This window comes from Dermacentor andersoni, chromosome 1, assembly GCF_023375885.2.
Source record: "Dermacentor andersoni chromosome 1, qqDerAnde1_hic_scaffold, whole genome shotgun sequence".
NCBI lineage: Eukaryota > Metazoa > Arthropoda > Arachnida > Ixodida > Ixodidae > Dermacentor > Dermacentor andersoni.
Genome location: NC_092814.1, coordinates 228,096,417 through 228,110,520, shown reverse-complemented (window position 1 = coordinate 228,110,520; position 14,104 = coordinate 228,096,417).

The window sequence follows — 14,104 nt, the reverse complement described above, 5'->3', positions numbered from 1 at the left end:
ACCATTTAGATCCCTCAGGCAGGAACGTCACGCCGAACCCCCTCGCTGACTCGTGCTGTTCAGATGAGAAACTCACGCAAAAGTATATACAGGGTGTTTCTGCGAACACTTTCAAACTTTTTTATAAGGTTGCCTGTGGGAGATAGGTCAATTCTAGTTTATGAGCTGGTCTACTCGAAGCGGCGGACACTACTCGCAAAAAAAAAAAAAAAATGAATGAAACGCAAAATCGACTAATTAACTAATTCACTATTTAACTATTTAGCTAATTATCTTATCACCCATATAGCAATTTACAAATTCTAGCAGTGGACTTCGCAAGGCGGATCCACTTGGAACGAATTCTCAGGAGCACACCAGTTTAGAGATATAAATTCTCGAACTTTGCGGAGAAATGCATTGATGTTCCAGTTACTTGTGTGTTTATGAAACGACGTTTTGTTAATAAATTAACTGGAACGCCAATGCATTTCTCTGCAAAGTTCGGGAATTTATATCTCGAAACTGGTGCGGTCCTGAGAATTCGTTCCAGTTGGATCCGCCTTGCGAACTCCACGACTAGAATTTGTAAATTACAATATGGGCCATAATGTAATAAATGAAAAACTTAATTAGTGAAGTTTTACTGATTAGTCGATTTTGCATCTCAATTATTTGTGCAAGTATTGGCCGCCGCTTCGAGTAGACGAGCTCATGAACTAGAATTGTGATATCTGCCACAGGCAACCTTTAAAGATTTCTGAAAGTGCTCGCTGAAACACCCTATCATCATCATCATCAGCCTAGTTACGCCCACTGCAGGGCAAAGGCCTCTCCCATACTTCTCCAACTACCCCGGTCATGTACTAATTGTGGCCATGTTGTCCCTGCAAACGTCTTAATGTCATCCGCCCACCTAACTTTCTGCCGCCCCCTGCTACGCTTCCCTTCCCTTGGAATCCAGTCCGTAACTCTTAGTGACCATCGGTTATCTTCCCTCCTCATTACATGTCCGGCCCATGCCCATTTCTTTTTCTTGATTTCAACTAAGATGTCGTTTACCCGCGTTTGTTGCCTCACCCAATCTGCTCTTTTCTTATCCCTTAACGTTACACCCATCATTCTTCTTTCCATAGCTTGTTGCGTCGTCCTCAATTTCAGCAGAACCCTTTTCGTAAGCCTCCAGGTTTCTGCCCCATATGTGAGTACTGGTAACACACAGCTGTTGTACACTTTCCTTTTGAGGGATAGTGGCAACCTGCTGTTCATGATTTGAGAATGCCTGCCAAACGCACCCCAACCCATTCTTATTCTTCTGGTTATTTCAGTCTCATGATCCGGATCCGTGGTCACTACCTGCCCTAAGTAGATGTATTCCCTTACCACTTCCAGTGCTTCGCTACCTATCGTAGACTGCTGTTCTCTTCCGAGACTGTTAAACAATACTTTAGTTTTCTGCAGATTAATTTTCAGACCCACCCTTCTGCTTTGCCTCTCCAGGTCAGTGAGCATGCATTGCAATTGGTCTCCTGAGTTACTAAGCAAGGCAATATCATCAGCGAATCGCAAGTTGCTAAGGTATTCTCCATCAACTTTTATCCCCAATTCTTCCCACTCCAGGCCTCTGAATACCTCCTGTAAACATGCTGTGAATAGCATTGGAGATATCGTATCTCCCTGTCTGACGCCTTTCTTTATAGGGATTTTGTTGCTTTCTTTATGGAGGACTACGGTGGCTGTGGAGCCGCTATAGATATCTTCCAGTATTTTTACATATGGCTCATCTACACCCTGATTCCGTAATGCCTCTATGACTGCTGAGGTTTCGACTGAATCAAACGCTTTCTCGTAATCAATGAAAGCTATATATAAGGGTTGGTTATATTCTGCACATTTCTCTATCACTTGATTGATAGTGTGAATATGGTCTATTGTTGAGTAGCCTTTACGGAATCCTGCCTGGTCCTTTGGTTGACAGAAGTCTAAGGTGTTCCTGATTCTATTTGCGATTACCTTAGTAAATACTTTGTAGGCAACGGACAGTAAGCTGATCGGTCTATAATTTTTCAAGTCTTTGGCGTGCCCTTTCTTATGGATTAGGATTATGTTAGCGTTCTTCCAAGATTCCGGTACGCTCGAGGTTATGAGGCATTGCGTATACAGGGTGGCCAGTTTCTCTAGAACAATCTGACCAACATCCTTCAACAAATCTGCTGTTACCTCTATATATATATACACCCTATATATATATATATATATATATATATATATATATATATATATATAAGGTTCAGGGATTAACTGGCCTGTGAAAAGAGGAAATAATAAACGGTAACAAAAGATTGAAAATACTTGCACGCATCTAAAACGTCTCAGTACTGGAACTCAACGTTCAAACATGCCTCTGAAAAGTGGCCTTCACGGTAAAATAATTTACACCCTTAAAAGTGAAAAAGGGTGTACATGTGTCTATAACTGAAAGCCTTAGGGTGTGATTTATATAACTGACACCCTAAGGGTGTGAGTTATAGACACATTTACACCCTTTTTCACTTTTTAGGGTGTAAATTATTTTACAGTGTTCTCCCGTGAACTTCTCTTTAAAAAGAAGAAAAGCCTGAAGCTAATAACATCCTGCTATGGTGGTCTCTAGGGGGAGTGTCTCTAGTATTTCGCATGAATGCGCTGAAAACACGTTGTGATCTATGCGCATGTTTAATTTGAAAGCGGTGAGCGTTGTTGTTTCTGGAATTGCCTGGCGGCCACTCATTTCATACTAAAGAAATGTTCGTAACTCGATCTCATCTTTCCTCATAGCCATTTGTTGGGCGTGCTGGTAAACTGGGTAAACTGGTAAACTAAATAGCGCATTGTGGTGTCGTGTCACTTCAGCCCTTGTTCGCTGGCGCTAAATATGCTTTCCAAGTCATCTTTCCTCAGGGAAATGCGAGTGCTGGCCGTCGGGACAGGCCAATCTGGGAGAATTAGTGATATCATCTGGGAAGCAACAAAATTTCTTGTCTAGCAACACGTCACTCGGCAGAAGCTGGCACCTGTGCCTCAAGATGAGCCTTGACAGTTGCATTTGCTAAGCCTCAACATATCCTCTTTCCTACCCTCGCTCGCCTATCCGTTATGCAGTGCAGTTAGTACTGCGGTGTCTCAGCTGCTACGTTCCATAGGCGTAACGAAAACATATGCGCTATATAGAACGTAGTCACCTCGCACCGGCCAGAGCGCACTACGTCTTTATGTATCAACCCCAGCAGTCGCCGACACCGGCCGCGAGAGATGCGAAGAAAACGAGACGCCATTCCAAGCTGCAGTGACCCACGCTTCACCACTCGTCATAGTGCATACGTACTGAGCTTTGCCGAGCTCAACCTCGCAAATGTTCTATTTCGACCACAAACATGTGCAGTCATATGCAGAGCATCTTCGACATTTTCACATCTTCAGACGCTCTTGCCTCGTGATGAGCGACTGCAGAAGTGTCACGGCGAATGTTTATCGCGTCTTTCCCATTTTGCTACCACTGGCTATAGTAGAGTTTGCAGAACAGAATAATATGCGGATAATGAATACCATTTTCCGCAAGCGGGTTGGCCGAAAGTGGACGTGGAGGAGCCCGAATGGTGAGACTAGAAATGAAATCGACTTCATACTCTGCGCGAACCCTGGCATCATACAAGATGTAGACGTGCTCGGCAAGGTGCGCTGCAGTGACCATAGGATGGTAAGAACTCTAATTAGCCTTGACTTGAGGAGGGAACGGAAGAAACTGGTACATAAGAAGCCAATCAATGAGTTAGCGGTAAGAGGGAAACTAGAGGAATTCCGGATCAAGCTACAGAACAGGTATTCGGCTTTAACCCAGGAAGAGGACCATAGTGTTGAAGCAATGAACGACAATATTATGGGCATCATTAAGGAGTGCGCAATAGAAGTCGGTGGTAACGCCGTTAAACAGGAAACCAGTAAGCTATCGCAGGAGACGAAAGATCTGATCAAGAAACGCCAATGTATGAAAGCCTCTAACCCTACAGCTAGAATAGAACTGGCAGAACTTTCTAAGTTAATCAACAAGCGTAAGACAGCGGACATAAGGAACTATAATATGGATAGAATTGAACAGGCTCTCAGGAACGGAGGAAGCCTAAAAGCAGTGAAGAAGAAACTAGGAATAGGCAAGAATCAGATGTGTGCGTTAAGAGACAAAGCCGGCAATATCGTTACTAATATGGATGAGATAGTTCAAGTGGCTGAAGAGTTTTATAGAGATTTCTACAGTACCAGTAGCACCCACGACGATAAGGTGAAAGAGAATAGTCTAGAGGAACTTGAAATCCCACAAGTAACACCGGAAGAGGTAAAGAACGCCTTGGGAGCTATGCAAAGGGGGAAGGCAGCTGGGGAGGATCAGGTAACAGCAGATTTGTTGAAGGATGGTGGGCAGATCGTTCTAGAAAAACTGGCCACCCTGTATACACAATGCCTCATGACCTCGAGCGTACCGGAATCTTGGAAGAACGCTAACATAATCGTAATCCATAAGAAAGGGGACGCCAAAGACTTGAAAAATTATAGACCGATCAGCTTACTGTCCATTGCCTACAAAGTATTTACTAAGGTAATCGCAAATAGAATCAGGAATACCTTAGATTTCTGTCAACCAAAGGACCAGGCAGGATTCCGTAAAGGCTACTCAACAATAGACCATATTCACACTATCAATCAGGTGATAGAGAAATGTGCGGAATATAACCAACCCTTATATATAGCCTTCATTGATTACGAAAAAGCATTTGATTCAGTCGAAACCTCAGCAGTCATGAAGGCACTACGGAATCAGGGTGTAGATGAGCCATATGTAAAGATACTGGGAGATATCTATAGCGGTTCCACAGCCACCGTGATCCTCCACAAAGAAAGCAACAAAATCCCAATAAAGAAAGGCGTCAGACAGGGAGATACGATATCTCCAATGCTATTCACAGCATGTTTGCAGGAGGTATTCAGAGACCTGGAGTGGGAAGAATTGGGGATAAAAGTTGATGGAGAATACCTTAGCAACTTGCGATTCGCTGATGATATTGCCTTGCTTAGTAACTCAGGAGACCAATTGCAATGCATGCTCCCTGACCTGGAGAGGCAAAGCAGAAGGGTGGGTCTGAAAATTAATCTACAGAAAACTAAAGTAATGTTTAACAGTCTCGGAAGAGAACAGCAGTTTACGATAGGTAGCGAGGCACTGGAAGTGGTAAGGGAATACATCTACTTAGGGCAGGTAGTGACCACGGATCCGGATCATGAGACTGAAATAACCAGAAGAATAAGAATTGGCTGGGGTGCGTTCGGCAGGCATTCTCAAATCATGAACAGCAGGTTGCCACTATCCCTCAAGAGGAAAGTGTATAACAGCTGTGTCTTACCAGTACTCACCTACGGGGCAGAAACCTGGAGGCTTACGAAAAGGGTTCTGCTGAAATTGAGGACGACGCAACGAGCTATGGAAAGAAGAATGATAGGTGTAACGTTAAGGGATAAGAAAAGAGCAGATTGGGTGAGGGAACAAACGCGGGTAAATGACATCTTAGTTGAAATCAAGAAAAAGAAATGGGCATGAGCCGGACATGTAATGAGGAGGGAAGATAACCGATGGTCATTAAGGGTTACGGACTGGATTCCAAGGGAAGGGAAGCGTAGTAGGGGGCGGCAGAAAGTTAGGTGGGCGGATGACATTAAGACGTTTGCAGGGACAACATGGCCACAATTAGTACATGACCGGGGTAGTTGTAGAAGTATGGGAGAGGCCTTTGCCCTGCAGTGGGCGTAACTAGGCTGATGATGATGATGGTGATGATGATGATGATGGCTATAGGCTGCATATTCGGGTGCTGCTTGTTGTCACCTCTGGAAAGCTTCAGTGCAGAGTACCTATACCCTTCTAATGCTATCAACACGAAAATAAATATGTATACATTTGTGGTTCCGTGTCCACATCTGACTGCGAATCCGTACGACCTTGTTTCGAACTTGCCTGTGGGGATGTGTACGTAACATGGTATATCAGCTTTAAGAGTAATAATCAGGCTTCGCCCAAGAGGCTCGCTAAAATACTACGCACACAACATGTCCTGGCCTTACGTGAGTTCATATTAAGCAGTTACGAAGTGGTCCAAATGTGACATTGCACAATCTGCACGCAGCAGCAGAAAGCTCATTTGTTGCTTTGCTTCCTTCCTTCCTTTTTTCCTTTACATTAAGGGATATGCAACGATTATCGAATTTCACCCTGTAAACCATACCGAACTAGGCACATATACAGGAGCGGTTTCGGAGCACATTGCCCTTATTCTTTGTCAAGCATCTATACAGGAAATAACAACGCAGCTCATTCAAAGCGCCTAAAACAACAACAAAAAAAAAAGACAGCTTTATCAACAAAGCGTGCCTACGTTTGATGTCGTTTTTAAGGACCCGCCTGCGGATGAAGCAGAGAAATTGGCTCGGACAATGAGGTGTGATCGGGGACCCAGGCTTTTGACGCACGCAATTGGTCCATCCTCCTTTCTCCTCCTCCGCCGCTGCTGCTGCCCCTGGCACTCCTGTCAAGCACTGTCTGATACCCTTTGCTGGGCGCTGATAGAAGACTGGCACCAAACACGAATACACAAATGTACGTGCACAGAGGAGGACTGAAATCGAAAGAAGGAGTGGCTCCCAGCACTGCGTTTAGAAAAGAACGTTTTCTCGAAGGTGCCTTCTTCTGTAATGATGAGATTTTGGCGGCGGTATTGGAGCAAAAATTTAATCCAATAGCTCCTGCGTGAGGTGGTAATCAATAACACGGAACGGAGGTGTCCCCTCTTTTCACGCGTTCATCTCGCGAATTTTCTGTGCTCGATGTCTCCCGAGAGTATATATATGAGGACTATAAGGGCCGTCTCCCTTCGGACATCATTCGTTGACTGAGCTGCCCACGATGGCACTTAGCCTGCATTGTTTGTTTTCTTGCTTTCGTTTTTTTTCATCCACATTATTTATGGTCTGAGCCGAAAAGTTTCAATTATTTCCAATATCCAGCACTTCAAGAATCCGGGGACACTCTCTGGTTAAGTTTATTGGCTCACGGTTTTCGCCAATTTATTCGAAGTAAAATGACTCAAGCTCTCTTCACTCATTTATTTTACTTCAGTGCATGAGAAACCTTACGTGTGAGCTGAGAGACATGACGGAAGAAAGCACTGCATAACATTGGCTTAAAGCTCTGTTCAAGGAGCACTGACATGACATTTTCTAGTTTAATCTTTTTTTGCGATAAATGAAAGTACAAGACTTTTAAAGGGCAACTCCGGCGATTTTTGTATGTCAACGGACGTCGATGAAATTCGCTGGGAACGTTCCTCTGAACACTTCCGTCATGTTCTCAAAAAAGCAGGTTTGAGAGTTACACAGATTTTTTACAAATGAATTTAAATGATTCCCTTGGACACCTCTAACTTACCTCCTCATCAGTTACAGGCCACATTGTTTATGACGTCAGGAGTGTTACACGTAGAGTATGCGGGGTCATGCAGACGACAGCGACGAGAGCGTTGAGGAATCGACGATAGTGAGTTAGTACATGGCATGAGAAGTTGCTGTCGCGAGAAGTTGCGTTCCCCCGTAGACGGGCAAGAGATGGGGGGTGGGAGGCAAGTTGTATTGCGTTGTTGGCTGCACGGATTTCAGCCCTCGCCATCCGCACACATAGCTTGAGCCGATGTCGATCGCGTTCACCTGATTATAAGCATATATATCAAAGTCGCGTAGTTCATGCGTCTACTGCTTGCAGACCTAAGCGATTGATCTGAAGCTAATTAAGCCATCAGGATGAAGAAAACTCCTTCTGTAGTTTAGTCTTGACCATACGAATCTGAAATAAACTATTCCTCATTTCGTACAGTGCCCACACCAAAAGCGAGAAGCGACGACACGGAGCAGTATCGATATCGGTACGTTGCCGTTCTCGACGGAAAGCTGCCAGCCGCTCTCACCGGCACTTCCCTAAATTGAATGCGACTACGAGCATGGGTATATTTTTACGTATTGTCATGCAGACTCATCATTTAGCTTCCGAGATGCACTGCTTGCCTCGTATCCCAAATGGGCAGCAAGCGTAGGCCCCTTCCATACAGCAGCGTAAACAACCGCCTCGTTCAGCTGCCAACGGTGTCATTAGAGACTTTTAGCTTGTACGCTATTCCGGTAAGGGCCGATTTACGCTCGAGCCGCCCATCGCCGCAAGCCGCACGCTTGCGGTTGCGCGAAAAATTGCACGTATCCAGCACTTGTGCACAAATTACCGTTTACACAGTGTACACAGTGTATACCTTACACATTTTAAACCGAAATTTGTGCACAAGTGTTTGATACGTGCAATCTTTCGCGCGACCGCACGCGTGCGGTGCGGCTTGCGGCGATGGGTTAAACTGAAAAGTTAAACTCAACTGGCGTTTTCTACGGCTGCAACTCGTTCCTCAAGCATACAGACCAGCTGAATACGAACCGAATCCCTTTCCTGGTCCCTGAAATAGTCTAAACAAAGAAGGTTGAACTAACGAAGCAACAGCGATGCGCGTGACCGTTGCAATGGATCGTGACAACTGAACGCATCTCTAGTTAATCGCGCGGGCACCGAATCGATGACAAAACTGGCCTTCACACCCCAGGAGATGTATAGCATGCCTGATTGACGCAAGCAGGCTAGGTGACTGTTTGTCACCCCCCCGTTTCAAAGGGGACGTCAATAAATCATCATAATCATCATTACCATCATGCACCGTTTTCACGCGTCTCCTCACCATTGAACATCTGTATGAGCTCCGAGCTCGCGATGCCGTCGGAGCTCTGACGCAGTTTCGCCACATACACACTCACCGTTGTGTATTACGCTTGGTAGCCATCGGGGTGCTGTTTACGCTGCGAAGCAGCACAAGCTTCACGTGCTTGATATCGCTGTGAATGCTTCGTCCTTCGAGCGAAACTGTAGTTAATAATGATGATGAAATAAATCCTGTGCACATTTATCTACTTGCATTCGTGAATGGGCAACAATGTTGCCTCTGCTTCTTATAATATATGTTTAACTTTCTTGTTATGACTAGTTCCTCTGAAAGAGAGAACAACCAATCTTTGTTGATTTCGACGTCTGCGAAGGCTAATTCTTTTGCACTTTATTTGTCTTCTATACTCTAACCCTTTATCTGTAGCGTATTGCACACCTACAGCCTCTTCTAAGCGTCTGTTTCGTTAGAAAGGCGAGCCCTCAGCCGCGCTGACACTGATTGGCGTACTGCGCGTGGATTATCGGTCATGTCTGCGCAGAACCCCACCTACAATTTTCACTACTTTAGGTAGACGAAGTAGCATCTAAGTATAAGCGTGTACGGACTCGGCCGAGTATGCTTTCAATCGCTTGCAGAAGCACGACGTCTCTTATACGACGCCGTGTACACGCACTACCAATTTCCAAGTTTTTTATTAGTGATCTGCATACCGATAGAACTAAATCAAACTATCCAGAATAAGCATCATGACGGAACTGCTTGTGAGTATGTAGAAGGCAAACGGTAGGACAAGGGTCACTCCCGCCATTTTGCGAACGAAAGCTGCAAGGCGACTTGAAGAGCTGTCAGCGGAGCTATCGGTTCGGTGAAGAGTTCCGCTTGGCTGCTCCGGATTAGTTTACGTTGCTCTTCATTTGCGGATTGCAGTTTTGACTTCGACGTACATGATCGTAATTGCGAAATATATCAACAGCAGCTGCAACACGGACGCATTTGCGCCAATCAGTCAAGCGGATGGGTGGCTGAGAGCAACTGCGACATTGGTTCATTTGCGATAAGCACACGTTTCCATTGTATATACGTATAGTATCGCGTCTAGAGGAACTGAATGGAATGCGTTTTTCTTGCTGTGACAGTAGGCATCAACGCTATGGAAGCAGGTGCGGCAGTTGTTGCAAGAACGATGAGCCCGCTGATCTGCACTCGTGGAAGCACGCTCCACAGCAACGCACATAGCAGGAACCTTGACGCGAGGGAAGCGCATATTTAGCTGTTCCGCGTGCTTACGCCCGACGTATCTTAACGTGGGATACACCGAAACCTATGAGATACGTCGGACGTACTTCCACAAAAAACTGCCAAATCCGTCTATTATTATTATTATTATTATTTGTTTTGAACACATATACACAGGTATCAGGAAAGGGAAAGCGAGGAGCAGGCTGGCAACTGCCACCGGAAGGGGCACAACGCCTGCCTACTCCTCTGAAGGGAGGTGACAGCAACACAGAAATGGAAGATAGGAAGGAGGGGAGGAAAAAGGAAAGAGGAAAGGAGAGCAACAGGACAAATCTAAAGACCAAAGTAGAACACTGCAACAGGTCAAATCTAAAGACTAAAGTAGAACTCTGCAGCCGGAGTTAAAGTGACGCCGCGTCGAACAGCCTCCACAATTATCAACCACATCCATGGCTAGTTCGCTATGCGGCTAATTGTGTTCTCCACGATGAGACGCCAAGTAAAGCTGCACGTAATCACCGTCTAACGTGTCTGTAAAAAAGCCGTGAGTCAGACGTACCTTTAGCCACAGCCGCATATATATATATATATATATATATATATATATATATATATTTAAAGAAAACCATCTCCCATTCAAATATTTAAAGGCACCCTAACGAACCACACTAAGTTAGTTTATTCTGGCGAAGTATCTTTCGAAGACTTCATCTGCATTTATTTGACGGGAAAATGCTCCTTATTATAGTTGAGAAAATCAACACAGCAAAGCGAGCCGCATCGTCGATACGTTATTATGATGTCCAGGATTTTTAGGCATTTTTGGATGTTTGGACCATTTATTTTTTTCAGAAACAGTTATCGAAACTCACTATTGTTTGAGTATTTGGTTCTACTAAAGAACTGAATGTTATTCTTCATTATTGACACACTATTAAGCAGCCTTGTGCAGAGGCTGTCGAGACCTTATGGCGTCATGAACAGCTAATGTAGAAACTTGAATCCCGTCTTTTGTTTTTGTGTATTTCCTATAGTGTTACCATTAGCGGAGTCTCAGTAAACAATAGTTTACGAGGACCTGGGTAATGGTACCTCTAGCGTTTCTGGTATTAGAGAGGTTTAACTTGTCAATCCACCTTATCATGCATTTTTGTGTCCATTTTAAATGCAGGGTAAAACCCATTGATCGGTCACATGATGACGAGACAATACCAATTTGATGCTAGCTTCCGGTGAAACAAGCAAAGCGTTACGGATTCCACGACCATCGACGACTTGATATGAGTCAGCCTTCGCTGTAGTTAAGCCCGCCGGAAACGGTCGCTTTGCCGGCGTAACCGTTGCATCCGTGGCTCGCCCATTGACGCGAAATTCCATGGGATTGCATTCTACCTCTTGCGCATAAAGTCAACGTAAGAGTATGATCGAAAGCTGGTAACGTCGGGGAGGCTAGCGAAAAAATGAACCAGTAGGGAAAAAAAGGCGCATACTTGGAATATATCAGGAATTTTCAAGGAATTTGAGCGCAGCGCATCGAGAGCCAGATCAATAAAACAGTCACTTACGCTTACTGCTGTTCGATCTGGTGGCTGAGCGTCTGCCATAACCCGCGTGAACAGGTTTCTGTAATTAAGAGCTCAAATTCGTAACTTGCAAGCGCGACCTGCGCTTTAGTCGAGGCAATGCACTGCATGCCGAATGTAGATAGCCAGGGAAACATCGCAAGAAGTCGTGGTGCGCTCTTTGAAATACAACCGAATACATAGCCTTGTCCGGCTACAGTCGACGTTTTAACTCGACGTTTTAACTCTGACGACATGTACAGGCGCTTTTACAAGAACAATAACAGACTCACACATGACCACGAGGCGGCTGCACACTGAAGAATAGACCTGACTGAGCGCCACAAGAAGAGAACGATATGGGTTATTTATGTGCCTACGCACCGTTAATTTCCTTTCCGTTTGTAATGAATAGCTAACAGCCTAAGTCGGCGCTTCAGTCTCGTCTCCTGCCCGTGCTCGCAACGTTACGGTGTGTGAGGCGCTTTGTAGCGAACCCGCTTTCGATTCTTTGATCACCGTAAGCTGCGCGACAGTCGACGCTCCGCGCGGCCCTACTTTTAACGATGCGTCGAGTTCTAACTACGTGCCCTCACGTGCGAGCGTAAGCAAGCGTACGCAGAAAGCGTTTAATAGCATTCGCTACAGGGTGCGACGCCTTTTGCCAGCGTGGCAATGCTGCGCGATAGAGAGCGGCCCCGCCGCTGGCTGCGCACGGTGGCACGCTGTGTCGCCCTGTCTGCACGACTGGGAGGTCAGCGAGATGGACGCGCTGGGAATGGAAGGATGGCGCGCGTCGGGTAGGCAGCCCGCTGCTGTCTTTTCCGATCCGCCTCGACGCCTAATGGTGTCGTGACAAGCTCCACGAAGCTTTGACAAGAGACAGGCAAGGGCCTCCAGAGGGTGGCGACCTGAGCGGGGAGGAGAGTCGGCAGTGCGCCGATGGCTGCTGGATCAGCCGCCTCTTCCCCGCCTGCTTGTCTAGCTCGTTATTAGCTCTAATTGCATGAGTTGCGACACGCGTATGGCGCACTGCTCTATTGCTGTACTATTGTTGTTTTTGTTTCTCGGGAAAGGGGGACCTACACGGACAGGCTGGGCGCGCGGAAGGGACTATATATGTACTCGCTCGTCGGCTAATCAGCGGCGTGCGGCCCACCCTCATGTGTATAATGTAGTAACTGCTGCTGCGTGCACAGTCGCGATAATGGACCACGTTGCTTCTCCAAAACGCCCTTGGGGAGGTCGTCCACGCAAGTTTGGTGAAGATAAGCGAGAATTGCATGCGTCCGGGTGCTCTACTGTGCGCTGGGAAACCATGCCCACCAGTTCGCGCAGTTTGTATTGTAACCTATCCTGTTAGACAGGAGGGGGGGGGGGACGTGAGGACAGGGGTTATTTTATTTTTGCCGAGAGAAAGGTACAACGGCAGTCAGCATAGGACTCGGTGGTGGATGCAATAAAACAAGTCGTAGGTACGATGTGACATTTCTAGCGCGTCTTTCAATCGAAGCATCCCGATCTTCAAGATTCTCTTGGCACTCACTCTGTAAATCTAATGGAACACCGGTTATCCGTCATACGCATTACATGGCCTGCCCAGCCCCATTTCTTCCTCATAATGTCACCTATAGAATATCAGTTAGTTCCGTTCACTCTCTGGTCCATACCTCTGTCTCCTGTCTTTTTAACGTTCCGCCTAACATTTTTCTTTCATCGTCCCTTGCTCGGTTCTTAACTTTATCTCCAGTTGCTCTGTCCCTAACTTTATCTTGGCCTCCAAGTTTCTCTCTACCCCATGTGTTCGTACCAGTAGAATGCAATGATTGTACACTTTTCCTTTCAAGGATAGCAGTAACCTGCAGATCATGACTTGGTGACCCCTGCAGTGTGCATTCCAACTCATTTTTATTCTTCTGTAAGTTTCCTTCTTATGATCAGGATCCCCTATAAGTAATTGGCCTAGGTTAACGCACCATTGCACATATCCTGAGGCTGACTATGAATTATGAATTCTCATCTTTGCAAGGCTTTATATTCAGCGTAGTTACTATTACTATTTATCGGCTAAGTTCCTCAATTGTTTGTTGCAAGTCATCTCCAGCATCGCTTAACAGGACAATGTCAATTTGCAAACCGAAGGTTGCTGGTTGATGTTCGCCGTTGACCCTCACTTCAAGTCTTTCCCAGTCTAATAGCCTGCATACTTCTTTCAAAAGTAAAACACGTTGTGGGGCTAGTTGGTGCATAGCTTTCAATAGATTAAGCGCCAAAAGTGACGGCACACAAGAAGAAATACAGACAGGACAAGGCGCTACTTGCAACTGTTTATTGAAATGACAGGTGGCTGATTATATAGCCATGAGGAGAGGGGAACGAAAAAAAAAAAAAGGAGGGACACTAAATATGTGACTGCGCACGTGCGAGAACACTGAAGATAGAGGGAATCATGCTTAATCTAAATCTAAAACTTATCTAAAAACATACTTTCAT